Here is a 6,000-nt window from a genome sequence, read left to right as displayed (position 1 = left end):
TGTCAATGCACACACATGCAGGTTTGTGGTGTCTCCTTGGAGAACTGACCTCTTCATCATTCATGGCCTTCCCAGTGACGCCCTTCATTAGCTCTGACAATTTTCCTTACTCCATAGTGTGTTTTGAAGGATAAATTTGTGTTTACAGTATCTTGGGTTATGGTTCTTTCTTTGTAACACTTTTAATATGTTTCGTTCCCCTTTCTTCTTGACTGCATGCTTCCTGAATAGAAGTCTGATGTATTTCTATCTTTGTAGATAGGAGTTATTACTGCATAAGGTGTTATTACTCCTGCACCCCTCCACCTGGCTTCTACAAAAGTTTCTCCTGGCTTTGATTCTCTGTAGTTCAACTAGTGTATGTTATATGAATATATCAATAACATACAAATATATATGTATGTATTCATCCCCACCTGGGATTCGGTGAGTTCCTGGATCTGCAGCTTGGTGATTATGATTATTATCATTATGTTGGAATTTCTCAGCCATTATTGCTTCAAGTGGTTTTTTTTTTTTTCCTTTCTTCTACCTGTTTTCCTTTCTTCTTCTACGTTCGTCATGGTCCCACTGTCTTGAATAATCTGTGCTGTATTATTAATTTTTTCTTTGCCTTTCTGTTTAAGAAGTTTCCACTGACATTTCTTCAAGTTCATTGATTCTTCCTTAGGTGTGTTGAGGGTTAAGAAACCCATCTAGGGCATCCCTCCTTTCTGTGATGGTGTTTTTGATTCCTAGGTTTTCCTTGGATCCTTTCTCCTCATCTCTTCTTGCATGCTGTCCACGTTTCCCGTTGGATCCATTACCGTGTGGTCACAGTGGAATCATAAATTCCCAGCCTAATGATTCCATCATCTCTGCCATGTTCTGTGTGATTCAAACACTGGCTCTTTGGGCTCAAACTGTGTGGTTTCTTCTTTTAGTGTGCCTTGTAAGGATTTGTTGAAAGCTGGATATTGTGCCCTGTTGTAGTGGAACTGAAGTAAGCAGGCCTTTAGTGCGAGGTTTTATGTTTATCTGGCTAGGAGTTAGGCTGAATTTACTCTTAGTTGTGACAGGAAGAAGAGAGAGAACATTGAAATTGGGTATTTCCCTCACCTATGTCACCCAGTCTTTGGGAAAAAACAGTTAAGCTCCGATACATTGTTTCTCTTGAGGGCCTGACTTTGTTGAGGTATAGTTGATGTACAATACTATATAAGTTTCAGATGCATAGTATAGTGATTCACAGTGTTAAAGGGTAGAATGCTCCATTTATAAGTATTATAAAATTATTATAAGATATCTTTAATCACACGGCTGAGACAGTGTTTGTCAGGCTCCCCTCGTCCATAGTGTACCTTCTCTTGGATGAAATCACTATGTGCCCATCACAAGGAGAGGGAAGTTGTATTTCACATCTTTTAGGACTGAGCATCTACATAATCATGCAGATTTTATTCTGTATGGGAAATATTAATTTATTTATTTCTCTATGGACTGCTTGAAATTTATTGTATATTTTCTAGAATAACGCAATCCCTCTCTGTTTTGTTGCTCAAATAGCTCCAGCTTTGGCCCCTGGGTTCTCTTTCAGGTGGTTGCCGTCTCCTGCTTGCACACCCCATCTTTGCTTTCGTTCTTTTGTTGGTTAGTTTGTGAGAACCACCTTACTTCCTGGCACTAAGGAAAGTTGCGGTGCCCTCGTTTGCATATCCTGCTTCAGTCATTAGTGTCAGCCTTTTCTTCAGGCAGCCCTTGTTTCTCATTTCGGCACATTGCATTTAAAACCTAAGTCAGGGCGCTAAGTGGGCTCGTCCCTGCTAAGGTGTCCTCGATTCTTGGCCCTCCTAGCAGACAGTGCAAGGAAAAATGTGCCTATACACCAACCTGTGCGTATACATGTTAACAGCACCATTTATATGGGACAAGCTGAGTGTATAAAATCCAAACATGAAACTCATCCAGATGACTCCACCTGTTACCCATCCACATGCTTGTCTGCTAAACTTCCACTCCCAACTGTGCTGCAAAACCTGGCTCCCGCCATCTGCTGTCTGTTACTGGTCAATTCTAATATACTTGTTTGGTGGTTGTAGAATTCTCCAGTCTAGTCTTGGGAAAATACTTTATCAACAAGAATCCATGGCTCATGTACATTTCCTTTACTTTGATGTATTGCACTCATTTCCAAAGCTAATAGGTGAGCAGTCTTCCTCCCATGAATTGCACTGAGTTCTTCTTTTATTGAAGTATAGTTGATTTACCATAATATATTAGTTTTAGTTGTATAACATAGTGATGGTATTTTTATAGATTCTGCTGCATTTGAAGTTATTATAAAATAATGCCCATATTTCCCTGTGCTGTGCACTATATTCCTGTTGCTTTTCTATTCTATACATACTCACTTTGTCTATACACACTCTTCTTTGTTTCCTTTTAGATTACTAACTTGAACAGAAATTAGTTTTGAAATGGAAATTCTTTGTGAAATAATCTTTTTAGTAAAGACCTCAGTGAGCAAGACAGAATATATTCTCAGTGGAAAAATGACAATCTGTAAACCCCTCTCTTCGTGATAAAAACAGAAATATTAAGTATCTGGTGAGACCATCCCTCATCCCACATGCCCCTGCCTGTGGGGTTGGGTGACCAAGACAAGGAAGGTCGCTGTTTCCTGAGCAGTGTGTGAAGTTAAAGGAATATCTTTAATTTTCTGTTTGCCCTCCATGGATGCATTTTCCTATAATGACATGATTATGATGAACATTTTCTCCTACAATGATGTTTTAATATCTTGGCAAGTTTTTTGGGCTAGCCTCAGAAAACAACCTCCAGCCTCCATCTGATCATTGGTAATGATTTCGAATGAGGAAATTTGTTTTAAGGGTCTGGAAAATGTATCCTTATATGATATTACAATGAAGCCCTTCCTGAGCTACAATTCCTTAAGTTATAACTTATGTCTGGGAAGCACATTGTGCCTCTCTTGAAACATTTGTTGTCCTTTCATTTGTTGCTTGTGCTTTTTATGTTGCCACCTCCAAGTTCTTTCTCGTTAATGACCCTCTTTTTCAGTGGTCTGGAAAAATCAAAAGTTCTATGGTTTAATGTTTATCAGTTCAGCAAACAGCCAAGTCTGTGTAAGATTTCAGAAAAGCGTCTAGTGAGTGAAGAGGCATATCTTATCACAACGATTTTGCCTTTTCTTTTCTTTTTTCTTCTTTCTTCTTTTCTTTTTTCTTTTTGTTTTGGAGGCTGTCAAAACAATCCCAGCTTCTGAACTGCAGTGTGGACATTGGGTTTGAGGGGAAAAAAAAGTCAAGTAATGATGCTTTAGTATGTTGATAAAATTGTATTAGTAAAACTAAATAGCTTGATTATCAAAATTGTTAAAATCAAATACATTGCTTTATCAAAACTGAATAAATTGATGTTCATTTAATAGAATGTAAATAGTTCTTTTTTAACTATTTACAAGAATAAGTTACTTAACTTTGTGATCTTTATCAGAAATGGTGCATGAAGTAACATGACTTAAATAGTAAAGTCTAATTTAAAAAATTTTTAATCATATGAAGCATTATCCTGAACCAAAATGATTATTCTAATTTTCTTGGAGTATTATTTTGATATTTTATTGGGAACTATACATTGTTAAAATAATATGTTTTGACACCAAATTTAGTTTTGTTTCTTCCTTTCCTAGGTAAAGCCTCCAGTATATCAAGGTAAGAGTTTCAGCTTTAGACTTCTCTGTCATATTTTCTCAGTACTGGTATCTGATGTCGGTTTTAATTCAACTAGAAGTAAATACAGTGTCTTCTGATGTCTAATTGACTTCAGAAAACTTTGTTCCTCTTGGGTTGGAGTCTAATGTTAATGTAGAGGAAGTTGCCATCCAATGAGATAAGAGACAAGGAGGAACAGGTCACAGGAGTATGGAGAAGAGGATGGGTTTAATTTTGCATAGAAATGCTTAGGAAGCAAGAGATGATGAGTCTGCAGTTTGGAATGAGGACCTGACATGACCTGGTTCTTGGTGAAATGCGAAGATGATAAAAACTACTGAAGAAGCTTCAGGTTTAAGGAAGAATGCAGATATTGCCAGGCAGTGTGTGTCACAACAGAGGTTGAAACCACGGGTTATGAGTCTGAAGTGGAGGGAGACATTCAAGTCACTGAACGATGAGTGGAAATGAGCATGATGCCAAAGAGGCATAATGTATTCTGTATGGGCTTCATAGACTGTGACGATGACGTGGGGCTGTCTTTCGAGAGCAGGGTGGCTGCCTAGCACTTAGTAGGCCCTCAGATGCTGGTGTTTGTCACAATGCATGCAGCAGTGGTGGCAGCGAGAAGAGTGATCTCAGCATCTGTGATTTCACGTTGGGCAAACAGAAGATAAGTTTTCACTGTGTGGTCAGATGAGGGAATGCAATGCCTGTTAGAAGAGTGGGATCGCGGGCTGTGTTCTAGAGCTTTACATGTAATTGGATGCTTTATGAACGCTGTCTTCCTGAAACAGTGAGGGGAAGCTTCTCATCCTGGGGATGAAAACACTTGTCTTTTAGGATTGTGAGGTATCCAGGTCCTCTAGTGCCTAGGTGGTGAAGCCCACATTGTATGCAAGTGTGTTTGATTCTAAAGACTTTGTCCTGCAGGCCCCCAGTGTGGTTTTCATGGAAGCCAGTCTTCTGGACGGCAGGAAGGCATTGGAGGCCTTTGAAGGGCCAATCAGTCAACATTTTGAACTTATCTTCTGTGCAACTGCAAATAGGGCCTGGATGTGGGGTGAATCTGGGTGAAATAAGGATTTTTTTTTTTTACCTTTGTAACTGGAGGCAAGAAATATCAGTTGTCAGGGTGTTGGATTTCTCTATTTCATCTTTGGTGATGACACGATGAATTGAAGAGATTGCATTTTCTAAGCATGGTACTTAGAGATGGAAGAGAATTTAGAAGTCATTTTATTGTGTTTCTTCATCTCTGAAAACACTTTAGATAGGAATCTCATTGAAATAATGTTTCTTACATTTAAACTTCTACTAAATAAAATTCACTTTCTTAGCTATCATCATAAAGATAAGAAGTTAACTAGGTAATGTGTGTCTGCTGCTAATACATTGAGATAATTCAGTTTTACTGGGTTTTCTTACTAATCTTAGCAATTGTTTTATCTTTTTTAGTTAATTTACAGCAAATATCAGAGAAGATCAATATTTTCATGAAGGAAAACAGAGAACTTGCAGAAAATATATCCACTTTGGAACAGAAGGTATCTTTGTCCTTTTGTTATTTTTCATCATTTCACCTTCAATTCCTTCCACGTCTGGGAGTTCAGTTATTTGGCTCTTTTTTCTATCATCCTGCCGTCTTATTTCATATGTTGCATAAATAGTCCAAAGCTCCATAGACGTAAAGCGCTGTGCTCTGTAGGTGTGGAAGGAGTCACACACAAGAAGCTAGGTTTGGCTAGCTCTGTAATCAATATTTGTGACTCTGTTTCCTTTCGTACATATTTGCATAGGTGACTATCTCAAAGAAATGTCTTCATGAAACCACTAAACAAAACAAGATGCTCTCTGATGAAGCACTTAAATTTAAGGTAAAAATCCCTTCTCTGCCTGGACTACATTCTGAAAACAGAAGTAAAAGTAGTGAGGGATTATCACTGATTCAATATGCTTTTGTTGAAGGATAACATCAAAAGAATTGAGAGAGCTAATGAATATCTGAATGACATCCTTCAAAGTACTCGTGCTAGGCTGCAGTCTGTGAGGGATCAGAATGTCAAGAATCGAGCCTTGGTAAGAATTTGGCTTTTGAGGCTTTTGCACGTTGGGTGAATTGAGTGCTCCATCTCCTCTAGAGTGTGGGAGTCTGGGAGCTGAACCTCCTTCGGATCCATGCTCCAGAATTTCACATACTCATACCTCCACGACTTTTCTATTTCAGAGACTAGGAACCCTATGTTTTATTTTCACAACATAGGGAGTTTTCTCAGCATTTGGCACT

Source organism: Hippopotamus amphibius, chromosome 9 (genome assembly GCF_030028045.1).
Source record: "Hippopotamus amphibius kiboko isolate mHipAmp2 chromosome 9, mHipAmp2.hap2, whole genome shotgun sequence".
NCBI classification, from domain to species: Eukaryota; Metazoa; Chordata; class Mammalia; order Artiodactyla; family Hippopotamidae; genus Hippopotamus; species Hippopotamus amphibius.
The sequence above is the reverse complement of the archived record's forward strand: the minus strand, read 5'-3'. Positions refer to the sequence as shown.